Below are 17267 nucleotides of genomic sequence, written 5' to 3' on the forward strand. Positions count from 1 at the left end.
CGTATGAGACAACAGTCAGGCCTCTATCTTTTGCCAATGCTGCCAAGGGCTGGATATAAATGTTAACAAGCATTCCCAATGCAACGGTCTCGCTTTTTTTTAAAAAAGTTAGAGCTATTGACATTGTAAATGACAAACTTTATTTATGTGTTGGTTTTGAAAACAGATAAATAAATGGCATTGTTATGTACAATGCCAATAGCGTAATCTCTCGCAAATGCGACATCTATTGCATTTGCACACACACACACACGCACACACACACCCACACACAGCCACACACACATACAGAGCCACACACACAGAGCCACACACATACACACAGAGCCACACACAGACAGAGCCACAGACATACAGAGCCACACACACACAGACAGAGCCACACACACAGACAGAGCCACAGACACACAGAGCCACACACAGAACACACACACACACATCCACACCTCACAGACAGAGCCACACACACAGACAGATCCACACACACACAGAGCCACACACTGCTTTTTCTTCACCTGGTCTCAGCTGTCTTGAAGGCCGGACAGGAGTGAAGAGGATACGAGCTAAGGAACTTGCTTGCTTTCTAGAACATCCGCTCCATCCTATAGTTCCTCTGCATGAAGAGGAGACTGGTAAAAGATTATGGGTGGGTCAAGAGGTCTGCCCACATGATGCGATGTCACTTCCGCTTTGCCTGGCATTTGACTTTGTCGCCGTCCTTCTCTTAAAGGTCCCAGGGACGGATAAAGACCCCACCCTCGGCAGTGATATTTTGCCCTTGACTGAGAGCCCGTGAAAGCCCGAGGAATCAAGAGGGGGCTTGAAGAACTCAGGTCTGGATGAACGGCCTAGAGATCACCGTCTTGGGTCTGGCAATTGCGGGCCTCCGTCCCTAGACACAGGCAGGGGTTCCTGTGCCCCGAGAGAGGATGTGAGCATGCAGTATGGAGCGGGGTAGGGGAGGATTTGGAGGCGGGGGGCCACAGGACTACTATTGTGCAACCAGAAGTCTTATTCAGTAAGAGGAAGCCCCTCTCGCAGGGGTTTATTGTGCTCAGGTCGGAGGCCGGATACCTGCTCCATAATGAGGCAGTTTAAGAGATCCCCAGGAAAGGGGTCGCTCTCTCTGAATCAGTGGCCCCATACAGAATGTGGAGAGGGGCCCGATAATCCCACATCGCCCAGATGTCCGTCACAGGCCTTGGAAGGCATGAGCCCCAGCCCCATGAAATGGAGGAACCCTTGCACTGCAGTGGCAGCATGACGCCCCTGCTAGGAGTATCCATGGATAATTCAAGTTAAAGCTGTAATGAGAATGCTCGGGTGTATATAATTAGTAAAGTTACGATTTAGCCATTATAACTTTAGCTTTGTGTAAATTACCTGCTTTACTGAGTGCAGGATTTGTTTGGTTGTTGATATAAACGAAAATCTGTTAGGAATCAGTTTTGATAATTAGTTTGCCGGTTACATTTAAAAATAAATAAATACATTGTCTGATGGGCTAGGCCGCGAAAAGGCAGCAGGCCCCAGGCCTCGACCTCACAGGAGCTCAAGTATAGCCTCGCTATCCTAAACGCCGACGGGCGAGTTGTTGTGAGGGGCACCAGACCTCACGGACGGGGGTGGAGGTGGCACGTGTACACCTCACGCAAACTGGGGCATCTGAAAACGTCACTGACTGAAACCCACTGCATAAGTGTCAGCCGGTAGGGAGGGCGCTGAGCTTGCGGTGTGAGGGGCCTGCGAGCTGCACGTTACAGACGCCGTTACACAGCTGCACGACACTCCTCCCACACCTGCAGAGTGGGCTGGGCCTCTCTGCCTCTCCAACGGCTGACCTCAGCAGAGGCACGCGGATCCAGCACAGGCCTCAACAGGCAGAGGAATACACTGTGGCACAGAGGGTGACGCGGTTCTTCTAAATTGAGGTTTCTGTCTCCCCAGCCCCCAGAGACCAGGAAATAGTGGGTTGCAAATGTTGTTAAGGGGTTATTCAAGTAAGCCGACCAGGGCGAAAAACTTGAGGTCTGCCTTCGAATAAAAATACGCATTGTTACTGTTCTTCCCACCTCCTCCCACATCATCAGGATTTAGTGCCCCATCCTTTCCAGACTGGGGGGGCGTGTTTTTCTTTCTCCCCTCTTCTCCATTGGCTGGAATGTAAACAACAGGCATGTTTTTGACTTGTTGTTTACCATTCCACCCAATGGAAAAGAGGATAGAACAAACCTAAAAAACACACCCCCCAATCCGAAAAGGACAGGGCTTAGATGGAGAGAATGACGACACTGAGACCTCTTCTCCAATGGCTGGCCACCGTTTAGGAGGCCAGCCAATGGAGAAATTGGGCGGGGTTAACCCTCACTACTCAGAGTCATTAAATCTTGCGAGCAAGACTGCGCATGTGCGCAGCCTACGCCACGCAAAACCTAAAAAGGGTCAGTCTCAGGGCCGAGCCCCATGGCACACCCAGACAGACACTGTACGTCTGAGAACAGAAAGGAGGGGCGATGACTTGAAAAGTCCTTTCCGAGAGAAATGAGGAAAACCTCCCCAAGGCAGTGCCACTGATGCCAATGTCCTCCAGATGCTGCAGTAGGATCTGGAGAGACACAGTGTCAAATGAGGCACTTATGTCTAGCAAAATTAGAGCTGAAGTGCCTCCAGAATCCAAAGAGTGCCACAGATGTTCTGTGACCACCATGAGAGCTGTCTCCGTATTATGACATGGGCAAAAGCCATTCTGAGAGGGTTTCAGCATATTGTGGGTGTCACTGTAGCTGGAGAGAATAGAATTGATATAGGCTTCGGTTATTTTGGCCATCAAAGGGAGGAGGAAAATAGGGCAGAAATTGGAGGGCTTGGAGTCATCCAGTGTGGGTTTCTTGAGGAGGGGGAGGACTTTTGCAATGTTTCCAGACCACGGGAACCGTGGCAGAGGTCAGGAACTGATTTACAAGGTCATAAAGCACTGGCAATAGCTGAGGTAAGAAAGCCTTAAATTGTTCAGGTTAAAGAGGGTCCGCAGACAATCCCGATTTAAGTTTGACGCAGATAGACCGCATGGCTTCATGAGGAAGTGCTGGGAAAACAGAAAGTGATTGACCGGTAGCTACCATAGGACATGGCTGACCTATGCGGGGCAATATGTGTGGGAAAGAAGTATAGATATCATTCACCTTTTTAATAATGAAGGCTGCGAGAATCTCACATTGCTCATTTGAGGTAAGGGGGGATGGTGTGGGTTGCCCAGAAGTTTTGAGATCCTTAAGCAGGGAGAATAGATATTTAGTGGGATTACTGTTGTTTTTAATTACCCTGGAAAAAAAAGTCCGCTCTGACCTGTAGGATGGATTTATGATATTGTTTGATGCGTGCTCGATATGGAAGTTTCAAAATGGGATTATACTGTCTTTTCCATGCCCTTTCCAGGGCTTTACATGCCCTCCTAGCTTAGGCTAGTTCATCGTTAAACCATGGGCAGGAATCGGATTCTGCGGCTTTTAGTCAGCTTAGCCAGGATCAGGGTGTCTAGTGTGGACATGAGCCAGTCTGATAGAATATTGTTCGCTCTGTCCGGGTTATTAGGGGGACTTGGCCTATGAGTAAGAAGGAGGTCGCAGAAGTGATCCACTTCCAGCTTATGCCACTGACGTTTTAGGATAGGCTTCTGTGGAGCTTCTAAGGGAGAACCTATGCCTGGCAGCGTCAATGCCACCAAATAGTGATCCTTCCAGCTCAGAAGAAGAGTTGGAGGCCTGTAAGAGTCTGTATGTTAAAAAAAAAGGGTCTAACAGGTGCCCTGCTGTATGTGCGCTATTAGGGACATATTGTCTCAGTTAGAACGCAGCTAGATCCGCTACAACATTAGTAATCTCCCCATCCTGGTTGACATCCAAATGGAGATTGAGATCCCCAACAATATTGAAGTTGACCGTCTGAGTAGCCAGCAGCCCCATTTTAGTAGCCAGGGCTTCCATAAACTCTTTGTACGGCCCTGGGGGGCAATAAATCAGAAGGCCCGAAAGGGTAAAATTGGTGTTAACCCCAATTTTAAAAAGAGCACAGTCAGTCAGGAAACAAGTAAATCAGTCTTAAAACAACTCCCGATATCCCCACCCCTACCCTCTATGTTAAGAGTTCGGATGGCATATCCCTAAGGAAGTGCTAAGTTGGGCTCTGCCACAGTGTTAGCAGAGAGCCATGTCTCAGTCAGGAAAAAAATGTCAGGGGCCTCATACAGAATCAGGCCAAACACTTCAGCAGCATGCTTGACCAATGAGCGACAATTCAGGCTCAGAATTTTAATAGCCGGCGTGGGGTCAATAGGAACCAAATAATTAAACTCACAGAGTTTACAAGCAACAGGACCGACCAGCAAGGCATGGTTAGCATTGACTTTAATCATATAAATAATTTCAACTCAACACACCTTTTTTAGCAGCATCAGGATATTGAAAGACTGGGAAAAAAATAACGTACTATCTTTTACCATGAGGAATGCATGCAGCTCTTTGATAGCAGTTCATAGCTCACTGTGCTAGATTACGATTGTAACTTATGAACTGCACAGTAACAAAAGAAGCCCTGTGACAAAAACAGTAACCACCGGGGTTATCTTGGCACTTTTATTGTTGTCTGAAAACTGTTGGTTATACAAGGAACTTTGCAGTGCTTTTAAAACAGCTTCCTGCAGACCATCTGGGAGTGTGTCACTGACTCATGGGGGTCTGCAGATCACAGTTTGGGACCCGCTGTCCGATATCAATGCTCCGGCTTTTAGGCAAGTATCTGGAAAGTTTAATAAGCGCACATCTTTCAGCTTAGCTTTGTTCTTGACCCATCGCATTCTGTGTTCAAAAACCGCTCATAGCACGGAGACTGTCTTGGTTGCAGTTACAGACTGTAAGACTGTCTCTAGACAAAGGCGCCCCTACTATGCTGGTGCTATTAGTTTTATAGGCTGCCTTTGGCACCATGTCTCGTTCAAGGTTCATTTAAAGGCTGAATTTGATTGGCATTTCTGGGACCACTTTGCAACTGTTCCAAGATTATTCTCGATAGCAGAACTCAGACTATTTTGCCAAGCACCTTAAAATGTCTTACATCATATCAATTGACAAGGGGGTACCACATGACTGCTGCTAAACCCTACAATATTCAACATCTATGCAGCCCCCCACCATTGCTAGACCTTTCGGTTTTGACATAATATCACATGCTGATCACTACAGCTGATGATCTCCTTTGATAATGGTCTGGAGGTAATTAAGGAGCAGAACTGAGACCTGGTTCAAGACCGACTCACTCCCCAATGTGCTTGTCGCCCTACCACCCACTTATTCTGCCATTCGTGCGGATCGCCCTGACGGCAAGCGGGGAGGTGGAGTGGCTTTAATAGCTCGTACTGATGTCAATTTTCAAATCCTCCCCTCCCCACTCATCACCGATGTTGACCTTCTTGTAGCCCGTTCCACCTCCCATCAAGTCCCCCTTACTTTTGTTCTTATCTACCGTCCTCCCCAGTCCACTCCTTCATTCCTCCCCGAGATCCAGACCCTTTTGGCCACTTTGGCAGTTAATCATTCTTCTGTACTAGTACTAGGGGACCTTAATTTCTGGCCCAATGACCCGGCTGAAAGCCCCCACTCCAAGGAATTCACCAGCCTCATGAAAAATTTGAATTTTGTACCGCTCATCCACAGTCCAACCCACCTACATGGCCACACGCTGGACCAAATCTGGACACTAAATGTTTCATCCACTCCTCCTATTATTTCCCCCTGCCAATGGTCAGATCATTCCACCATCACGTTTTCCCTTGCCCTAGCACTCCCGGTTAAACCTCCCCTTCCCAAAAACACCTGGGTTCGGAAATGGGGTAAGGTAAACATGCCCTCCTTCTGCTCGGCCCCGGCCGCGACCTGCCCGGACCTTACTGGTCTGACAGCTGCCCCCCAACTGGCCGCAATTAACAACTGGCTCACGAGGGCAGGCGACGAACTCGCCCCCCTCAGACGCCTCTCAGTAAAACGGGCCCATGCAGCCAACCGTTGGTTTACCACCGACCTTAAAGAGAAAAAACTCGCTGCAAGAAGGGCTGAAAGAGCTTGGCGAAGAACTTACGACCCTGCCTTAAAAACAGCTTACCTGGCCACTCTGCATACCTATAAAAAGAGCATCTTGGCAGCTAAGGCTGAATATTACACCCACAGGATACTGGTTGCGGAGTCACAATCAAAAGAAATCTTCTCCACCGTTCATGAGCTTGCCTCATCCACTAGAGCCACATCAACCATTCCCCCGTCCCAATCCCTCTGTGACTCGCTTAACGAGTTCTTTATAGATAAAGTGGTAAAAATTAAACATAACATCCCCCAACCTTCCCCTTCCTTTGTGGACCCCTCCACTGTTAAACTGACCAATTTCCGACTCCTTACCACTGATACCCTTCGCCCTCTGCTTCAACGGGTCAAATCAGGCTCACCCCCGGACTTTGCCCCTGCCAGCATACTTAGGGAAATCTACTTAGCCTGCCCCATCCCTCCTTTGACCCTCCTCAACGATTCACTCATTCATGGTCATGTCCCCACTTCACACAAATCGGCAACTGTCATCCCAATTTTTAAAAAATTGGACGCCGATCCCTCCTCTGCTTCTAATTACCGCCCCATTTCACTCCTTCCCTACCTTGCAAAGGTTCTCGAAACTCACATCACTTCCACGCTGAGCACTCACATTGAGGCAAATCATTGCCTCTCCCCCTGCCAAGCTGGTTTTCGCCCCCTGCATTCTACCGAAAAAGTGGTCATTTCAGTCATGGACAAACTGCGTGAAGGAATCGACATCAACCTTCCGCAAGCCCTGGTTCTCCTCGACTTATCCGCCGCTTTCGACACGGTGGACCATACCATCCTCCTCAGCCGTGTCAAGGCGGCGGGTGTAGAGTGCCTAGCCTTTTGCTGGCTAAAGTCCTATCTCGCGGGGAGAACACAGGGAGTCCATCTGGCTGGTTTTGCGGCGGCCTCTCGCAAAGTAGAATGCGGGGTCCCCCAGGGTTCATCACTTTCCCCTCTTTTGTTTAACCTTTACATCTTCCCCCTCATTTTTATGTTACAGCAACTGGAGGTCACCGTGTTCAACTACGCGGATGATCTCCAGTTAATCTTCAACCTGTCCCACTCACCTTCATCCGCCCGGAACGTTCAAACCATCATGACCCTCATCCAAGACTGGATGAACTGCAGCCACCTCAAACTCAACCCGGACAAGACCGAACTGGTCCTGACCGGAGGTGGCTGCAGTCCCTGGTCTTCCTCCTTTTGGCCCCCTTCCCTTGGTGCCCCCCCACTCCCGGTTCCCAAAGTGAAAACCCTGGGTATCTTTCTCAATCCCCAGCTTACTGTTCTCCCACAAGTTAATTCTGTGGTTTCTTTATCTTTTTTTTCTCTCAGAGTGATTCAGAAAGTTTCCCGCTTCTTTCCCCCCCCAGCTCTAAAAATCATCATACTGGCCATGGTACTGTCCCGTATAGACTATGGCAACATAGTCTATAACGGAGCCCCTGCATACATGATCCATCGTCTGCAACTGGTGCAGAATCAGGCGGCCCGCCTGATCCATGGCCTTCCCAGATATCATCGGGTCACCCCCTTACTCAAAACTCTGCATTGGCTCCCCATAAGAGAGCGTGCCCTGTTTAAACTCGGCTGTCTTACCTATCAGGCCAGAGCGGGCACTGCTCCCAAGTTCATCTGCTCCCTCATCAAACCTTACTGCCCAGGCAGAGAACTCCGCTCGGCCCATTTGGCCCTTCTTACCATCCCTCGCTTCAAAAAGCAGAGGGCGGGCGGAGCGAGATTCGCTGTCCTGGCTCCAACGTTTTGGAACTCTCTCCCGATTGCTCTGCGCACCTCACTCTCCTACCCCCTCTTCCGGAAAAACCTTAAAACTTTTTTGTTTTCCCAAGCTTACCCCTAAATCTCTCCGCTGCTGCCATCCACTGATCACCACTAGCGCCATGAAACCGCTGGGTATGCGAGCGCTGTACAAATGTTTTTAAATTCAAATTCCCCAGTGGTATGAAGGCAATTGCTGAATGGATGGCTACTAGGTGCTTACAATTGATCACCTAAATAACAACAGAGCCTGTAAGTCAAAGGTGCTAAGGAGTGATAATTAACACTGGTATGATTGCACGGAAGTGAACCTAACTAAAGACCATCAACAGTAGCTGATTAAGTCCTATCAGCCCACCCAACAAAACGGAACCATCCTACCACATCTTGTCAATATTGTTGTGGTGATGCGATGGATCTTTCCTGTGGAAATACAAGAAGGACAAAAAAGAAAGAAAGAAAAGAACAATGTAGACATTGCATTTTAACATTGCTCAAAAGTTAAATCTACACCAACCATACTATAGTGGGATGATTTAACGTGCAAAACCAGTGTAGACTCTCAAACCTAAGACTGGACCATCACTCATTGGTAATAGTCACATACAAGGTGCATTCTGACACGTCACCCAGTGATTAAAAATAATGTACACAGTTTCAACACTTACCCAGCAGTGTGTGGGAAGTGGACCTCACCTCACCCGGCAACTGCTCGGACGAATAAGGCACCGCTCTGAACATATAAAGACAATATCTCACAAGATGCATGTCTCTGGGGTATATACTCCCTATTTTTTGTCCTTCTTGTATTTCCACAGGAAAGATCCATCGAATCACCACAACAATATTGACAAGATGTGGTAGGATGGTTCCGTTTTGTTCACTATTTGTACATTTCCTTAACTTTTGCACACACATTATAGTGTCTTGCAGTAGCAGATATTAATTCGGCCCTGACGAATGCCAGTGATTCTCCACATTTAAGGCAGAAACATGTTGGCCCTCTTATATCTTACTTAGTTTTCTATCAAGCAAGTCAAACAGTGATTTTTTTCACACTGTTTTTTCACTATTTTTTAACCTGACGTCCAGGCAAACGCCAATAAAGGTCTTTGTTTGCCTCGATAGCCATTTTAATCACACACTACTTTATTTTCTTTTCCTGCACTGCACATATCAGTCTCCCCCTCAAGTCTAACAACGGTGGTGACCTTACCTCGGCCGAGTAATGCATCGCTAATTTACAACTGGGCGATTGCATACTTACCTTGGTATTGGAGTCCTACATGATGAGGCTCCGCCATTGGGTGGGCTGATAGGACTTAATCAGCTACTGTTGATGGTCTTTAGTTAGGTTCACTTCCGTGCAATCATACCAGTGTTAATTATCACTCCTTAGCACCTTTGACTTACAGGCTCTGTTGTTATTTAGGTAGTCTTACAGGGGGTATTAGCCTGTTTTGTCGTTAAACATTTCCCTCGGACCCTCTCTTACGAGTTGTTTAGATACAATTGATCACCAACAAATCAGGGATTATGCTATTAGGCAAAGCCCAGCAATTTTGGACTCCAGACTGGTGGCTGGCTACACTGGGCCGGTTCCTACGCCTAAGCAGGTAGGTAAAAACCTTGGCTTAAAAATGGACCAGTCTCTCTCTATGAAAGACCATGTTGCTGCCATTAGTTGCAGCTGTTTCAACAAAATTCACCTGCGGAGGAAAGTTTTTCCTTTTCTTGCATCTTCATCCAGGAAGACCCTTGTTCGGGCCCTGATTATTGGTAAATTGGACTATGGTAATGTTTTGCTTAGAGCTGTAAATGACACCTTATTAGCTAAACTACAAGTTTGCAGACAAGCTCGACTTGTCTGCAATCTACTTGCCGGCTCCAATTCTGAGTCTTTGCTGAGAACCCTACAATTGCTATCTATGAAGAAAAGGACTATCTTTAAAATCTGTTGTTTAACCTATAAATCTTTAAGGGGCAGTGGTCCAACTTATCTAACACAGAAGCTTAAATGTTACTGCCCAGTCGGGGACTTACGTTCCATGGATAAAGCCTTTCTGACAGTTCCCTGTATTCATCTGAAGAGATATGCTAGGAGGTCCTTTTCCTTCCTGGCACAGTTATACTGGAATCATCTGCCTCTTCATGTCCACACCTGCCCTGATTATGTTAGTTTCACTTAAAACAGCTTGGTTCTAACTGCTGGCTTTCTGTTGGCCTGTACCTGTCTTCAGCGCCAAGATACCCTTTCGGAGGCGATTCACGCACTATATCAATCTACATTAACATAACATAACATGGGCTTTCCCTTCAGCCAGGGCATGCAGAGATGCAGTACTGAGAGCACACTGCACGTGCCAGTCTGCCAGGCCTGTGCCGCAGATAACCTGATAAGACCAGCGTGCACATTGCCAGCTCTGCCTCAGATGAGTCAGCTAGAAGGGTCAATACATGGTCCCATGATAGGTGTGAAGAAGCCAGAGCTGCAGAGGACGGTGGAATCAGCCTCTCTCGCCTGATTTCCCTTGCTTTGGAGGCATGCTGGTGCCGCCTGACCAGCACTGACACAATGTAATCCAATCTGGTCCGATGATTGATGGGAATCCTATTCTGTGATCATGGGATGGGTCACTTGATTTGCAGCAGGTGAGGGGTCACACACAGTAAGCAAGCACATATCACTTGACACCCAGTCATATGGCATGTCTCAGCTGGGGTAAGGATACAGATTACTGCTGCATATCTATGATTGGTAGAACAAAGGGTCTCTGTCTCACTTTGGTCACCCTGAAACATGAAGGAGGACAAATTCACCTATCCCCATCAAGTAATTGTAGGCGCTAAGCATCTGCAAACACCAGCACAAATTAAGCCCTGGTCTCACCCCACTTCACACTGATGCTCTGCATTGTAGATGTTGTTCCATTCCAAGCCGCAAGATAGACTTGCATGGCCAGGACACAGCATACTTTACTCTTTACCCAACAAAATGCAACCAAGAGCAAACAACACTAATGTTTTGTATAGTGCATTGAAGTGGATCACAGAAAGCACCAGTGACGTGTGATTCTAAATTGCTTTTCAGTGACAGAGCTCTCTTCCAGGAAACACTGTCATAATATTTAATTAACAAATGATTCACCATGGCAGCTGTCGCACAGCCTGTGTGTGAGGTGCACTAGGCGTATAGGTGAGAAGCAAATATTCATGGGGCAGCTTTTTATTCAGGATCAGAGTCGTTTTAGAGCATGGGCAAAGTGGGCAAATGCTCCGGGTCCCCACCTTTCAGCCTCCATCACCCTTAAAGTGATAATCAAGTGTATATAAACATATTCTTTTTTAATTTCGCATCTGAGCATGCCTTAACCCTTGCACACTCAATTAATTAAATTAAAAGTAATTTTTCACCTTCTCATTTCCTCTCTCTCACTCTATCTATCTCGCCCTCTGTCGGTAAGTATGAATGTATTATTTTTTTATATAGTGCATACCTAGCTAAGAAGCAACAGAGCGCTGTGCATTATCTGAACCATAGGTGCTGGAAATGGAAGTGTGAGGGTGCCACAGTATCCCCAAAATAACCAGGCTGGAGTTCAGATGGTGAATGAGCAATAAACAGGCCTTTACATTTTGTTTTTATCTTTGCACATTTGTGGCGGTTTAAAGATACATGTCAAATGTTAGGCTATGTTTTCTGACAAATTGCTGCTTATTCTTTTAACATGAAGTTCGGGCTTTTCTTTCTCTAACTGCAAAGTTAGAGCACTTTGTAAGGTCATCTATCGTACAATCTTGTTAGGGTACAAGGAGTTTGAAAGGATTGGCTGTATGATATCATTTTTTTTCTCACTCAACAAAATTTAAATACCTATAAATAAACTTTAGAAATATTTCAAAATATAGCAGCGGAGTTAGGAAAGCACAAAAGTAGCACGTTTTTGAAGTGTGTGGAAAGTAAAGATTTTAATAGAATCAAAACAAATCAAAACACTTTACTTGGTGATGTGCAAGCAATAAATATTTGCTGAAACCCGTTTTTCACACATTATCATTTGTGTGCTACAGTTTTATCAATAACACTGTGTGCCAGTGGACATTTTGTGGCCATTCCAATTGAAAATATACTGTCTTTAAATGAAATAGATTTGTGACAGTATGTTTCTGTGGTAAATAATTTGGAGCCGGGCGCTTCAGTGAAGGTAAGGAAACCCCAGTTTTAAAAGCACCAAGGCTAAATATAACACCCTTACCACTCTCCTGATGAATGGGCGCAGCTCTTTGCTAGACTAATTCTTTGTATAACTCTTGGATTGTTCACAACCTCTATGACTTCAAAGATGTAACATAGATGGCAGCGCCCCACTCTGAACATTCTTCCAGCACCACCATGTGAGGGACCAGGAGACAGTCTGCAAGATCATGAACATCACGTGGGGATAACAGAAATACATTTTACACACATTTGGACACAGGTAGATTAAGTGATTTTCCCAGATTCACACAATGATGAGATGCTGTCCAAGGCTGGGATTAGAGCCTGAGTCCTCAAGTTTCAAAGATTGTAGCTCGAGGCACTAGGCCACATATCCTCTCCCATCTACTTCCGTATCTCTCCATTTTAATTATCTCTACCTCACATATGTCTATCTCTTTCAACTCTCATTACACCTGTCTCTACTCCACCGGTCTGCACCTCTCTCATATCGCTTTCTCAGTGACTAACTCTACATTTGTAATTCTTTATCCTATCTCTTTATCTCAACTCTCTGTTCACATCACACCTCTTTCTGCACCTAAGTTCTCTGCTTCCGCCTCACCTCTCTCAATTTCTTCTCTCTCTCTCAAACCTATCTCATTACCTCCTGCTCTCTATACCTCATCTCTACCTCTGCCTCACCAGTCTCTTTATGCCATTTTTGCACCTCACTGCACTCTACCCCACCTATCTCTCTGCCTCGTTTCTTTTTTTTTTACCTCACATCTATCTCACTACCATATCTCTCTCCACTCCACCTATGCCTCACTACCTAACCTTTAGATTTACCTTATCATTCAGTTGCACCTCTGCTCTCCATCTCCCTTCTACCTATTTTCCCTCACCTTTCTTCTTACACTACCATACTTCTGTCTCACATTCTGTCTTTCTCTACCTCTATTTTGGTCTATCATAACCTTCTCTCTCTGTTCTTCTTTCTTTATTTTAACATAACCTTACACCCAACCTCTTTATCTACCTCACCCATCTCACCTCTCTGTTCCCATCTCTGTTTCTCTCTGTACTTTACTTTCTCTGCCTTACCTTTCTCAACTTTTTTTCTCATTGCACCTCTTCTCTTTACCTTTCCCCATTCTATCTTTCTCTTTGCCTCTTTCTTCCTTTTCCTGACCTGCCTTTCTATACCTCTTCCCGTTTTGTCCCTCTATCTTACTCACCACTGCCTCTACCGTGCTTCTTTCTATACGTTTATCACCACTTCCCTACCTGTTCACCTCGACTTCTCTGTCTCTACTTTCTATAACCCACCTGTCTTTTAACCTTGCCTCTCACTCTGTCCCACTTCTTTCTCTACATATCCGTCTTCCAATTTCTACCTTTCTTTAGCTGTATTTTTTTTGTTAACTGCCTCTTTCTTATTCTAACTCTCTGTATCGTTGTTTGAGACTATCTCACTATTCTCTTGTCGCCTTACATCTCTCTTTACCTTACCTATCTCTCTACCCTATCCCTCTCACTATTTTTGTTTTTCACCTGCTGTGCATTTCTTCCAAAACTTATCTCTGTACCTCACTGTCGGTGTTCTATCTCTCTCCCCTCCCAATTCTCTTACACAACTGAGTCGGAGGTCATTGTCTAGCCAAGGCAGGGTAGAAGGAATGATCGAAATCTTTGGAGTAGTGAACTGATTTTCACTGATGCAGCAATAATGTGCTTGTGAAGGGGCTTGTTTTTATGATTAGGACTATCCGGGAATCACATCCAAAATATAAAGGGCTATGTGTATATGAGTCTTTTAAATGCTATGCACTAAGCCAGAAAACGTCCACCCTAATGTGGCTTTACTACAATGGAAAGAACAGGCTGGTTAGAAACTTAATTCAACCAAAATACTAAACCCAAGCGCAAAAAGAAATAGCTTTATCAATGGGCGTTCACATTATCATTTGGGACTAATGGGCTAGCCGAAGTCACGTTTCTTAAAGTCCAAAAAGTAATTCTATAGTGTTTGTCATTAGGCGATGAATTAGCAGAATGTAGAAAATAAACTCAACGCTGCTCCCGACAGGGGCCCAAAAAAACGAAGCAAGATGATGACCACATAGCAGCGGCCGTAAGATGCAGTAGGCAGTGAGGACTTTGTTCTGATAACCCCCCTGGTCAATAAAGGATATTTTCCGCGGCATTTGGTGTCACAGGCGGCATAACGCTGCTGGTCTTATGTATGCGGAGCTTACCTGCCGGTTGATTCCGTGAGGCACGGTGTTCCGACTCCTGGAGGCGGCGGCCGAGGTACAGGCTCTCCTCTCCCTGCCAAGCGTGAGCCCTACGGCGGCTGTCGGTGGGCGGAGCTACTGGAGAGGGATTGAAGCGGAGTTTCGTGGAGACTCCGCGAAGCGGAGTTGGAGGCGAGCTACTCGGATATCGGCAGCTCTCACAGGCAGGAAACACTGAAGTGAAGCTATGGCGCCTAAAACTGCAACAGGGCTAATGGAGCTGCAAAGAAGAAGAACACAGTCAACGACCCTATTCTGGAAGCAGCAGGAGCAGCAGGAACAGAGGTTGAATCACAGATGAAAGAGCAAACCACAAGCAGGACACGGAGCGGACCAAGAAGACTAAATTAATAACAGCTAAGACCCGCCAGGCTACAGCTTCTATCGCAGAGATTTTCAACAGAAGTTGCAAGGAGATGTGGTCTAAGACTACAGAGACTACAGAGGTGATGCATGGGAGATCAGACGGATTGTACAGGTGAGACTGTAACTACTGGCTGTACAGAGCACCCCCCACAGGCCACAGATATAAATGCAAAAAACGCCCTGATAAAAGACAATGCTCCCATAACCCTGGTATTGGCAGGTCAAGAAGTGAATTGCGACACGGACAGTACAGAGGCGATAATGTCGGGGGGTGATGGCGCTAACGACCCGAAGGGAGACGCCCAAGTACAGGGCGAAGTCGACTCGACTCCAGCTTCAAAACAAGGGGTCCCATCTCCATCGCAACCTGTTGTAGTAAATATGACCACGCTGCCCCCAGAAGACCTGTCACAAAATATTGAAATGGGAAACATCAGGGTCAGGCTGGATCAAGAGACGGAACCAGAGAAGGCTTTGAGCGAATGCTTCTTCTCAGTGTCTGATGGGGCGGACTGGTTACAGGAGGAGGAGGAACGTAGCTCCTCCATAGGCGATAGCAATATGGAATCCGAGAGCGACCAAGAGCAGGAGCTCCCTGTAACAACAGTTAAAACAACCGCCTTAGTTAAGGCACAGGCACATCCTCACGGGGGGTTAAGCTGGGACTATTCATCTACTATGCCATTACAGGGCAGCCCCAGCTTTCGCTGCTGGAAGTCATCCATCAGGAGATCATAGAGCACAGAGAGGAAACAAGGCAAGACAGTCGCAAGTCCCAGGCAGCCATGAGAAAGATGCAAGGCGTCGTGAGGAAACTATCCAAGGCATGCACCAACGTAAGTGACAGAGTGTCAAATTTGGAAGAGAGGGTGGTCTCAACTGAAGCGGAGGTCGCAGCAGCCACATGCAAGGTCGAGTCCCATTGTGCCCAAGTAACAGACATTCAATGGAAGCTGGAAGATATGGAGAACCAGCTCAGGAGGAATAATCTTAGGATCCTTGGCCTCCCTGAAGGGTCAGAAGGCTCCGACGTTAGAACTTACATCATCAAACTCTTTGGGCAAGCGTTCCCGGAGCTAGTCAGGAGAAATTCAGCGGGCACATCGCACTCCTTTTAAAATCCGCCGTAATGCTAAGGAAGGGAACAAACCTAGGGCCATCCTGATCTTCTTGGGTAACTTTATACTGAGGCAGACCATCAGTGAAAAAGCAAGACCAGATGCCAAGAGAACTGTTGATGGGTTGTCCTTTTTTGTTAGACCAGATTACTGCCACACCACAGTTGAGGGACGCTGGAGGCTGCGACAAATGATCAAGCCATTCCAGGATAAAAAACTACAGGCATATCTAATAAATCCAGCGCAATTGAAAATAATTAATGAAGGTCGGACTTTTTCTTTTTCTTCAGAAATTAAGGCGCAGGAATATTTACACTCTCTGGGCAACTTAATTGTTAGCTGACCAAAAGAGCTCCCTATGCTGGATGGAAGCGGAAGCTTTTAGCCTATAGGATTTCTGACACCAAATTGACCGCGTTAGATATGCATAATGACGGAAACATGGGACACGAGGGGTATTCAAGGATTCTTTTTATAGTATTTGTTAAGATAGTCCTCACTGCTTTACTGCATACCATCATACGCACAGACTTAGTCTGAGCGCTTCACAAGGGAGGGTGCAGGGTTTAGGGGGTTTTGGGGGGCGGGTGGGGGAGGAGGATGGTTGAGAGGAGGGAGGGGGAGGTCAAGGGAGGGGCAGGGGCGATGGTGGTGGGGGGTGGAAAATTCAAAAATGAGAATTTCTGATGCAATTGTAGATGTTGTCATAATCAGGCGGATGGCTAGTCATTCCTGTTTTGTTAAAAATCTGTCCAGCATAGTAACCATTCTGGATGAAGAAACGGTAGAATGTATACAGAAATATGTCTAAACTTAAGATATGCACATTGAATATAGGTGGCCTCAATGATTGGAGAAAAAGAGTAAGATTCGGGGAGTATATAAAATCAATGCAGGCCGATATATGGTGTCTTCAGGAAACGCATCTGCTGTGGGGGAAAAAACATTGGTTACATTTGAGTGGCTATGAGATACTTTCCTGCTCCTCTCAGACCACAACTACTAGGGGGGTGGCCATCATAGGAAGAATCGCCCTGGGTGGTGTGAAACGATCGATGGCCGATACCCAGGGTTGGTGGGCAATATGCGAAATGAATATGGGCATCACTATATGCGGGATATATGGGTCAAATCAAGACGAGCCTGAGGTCTTTGATTTTTTAGAAAAGGAGTTGGTAGGCTGGCCTTCCCCAATGGTGGTCTGTGGCGACCTAAATATTGATGCAGCTTTTGTGGAAGGAACCATATAAACGGGACGTAAACCAAGGGTTTACCGGGCAGTATGCTCCATGATAAAAACCTACGTCTGATGTGTGGGGGATCATTGAGTCTGGGAACCCGGGGTTCACGTACTTTACCCATCCATGTCAGAAGTACTCAAGAT

The sequence above is a fragment of the Lissotriton vulgaris genome, chromosome 1_1, assembly GCF_964263255.1.
Source record: "Lissotriton vulgaris chromosome 1_1, aLisVul1.2, whole genome shotgun sequence".
Classification (NCBI taxonomy): Eukaryota; Metazoa; Chordata; class Amphibia; order Caudata; family Salamandridae; genus Lissotriton; species Lissotriton vulgaris.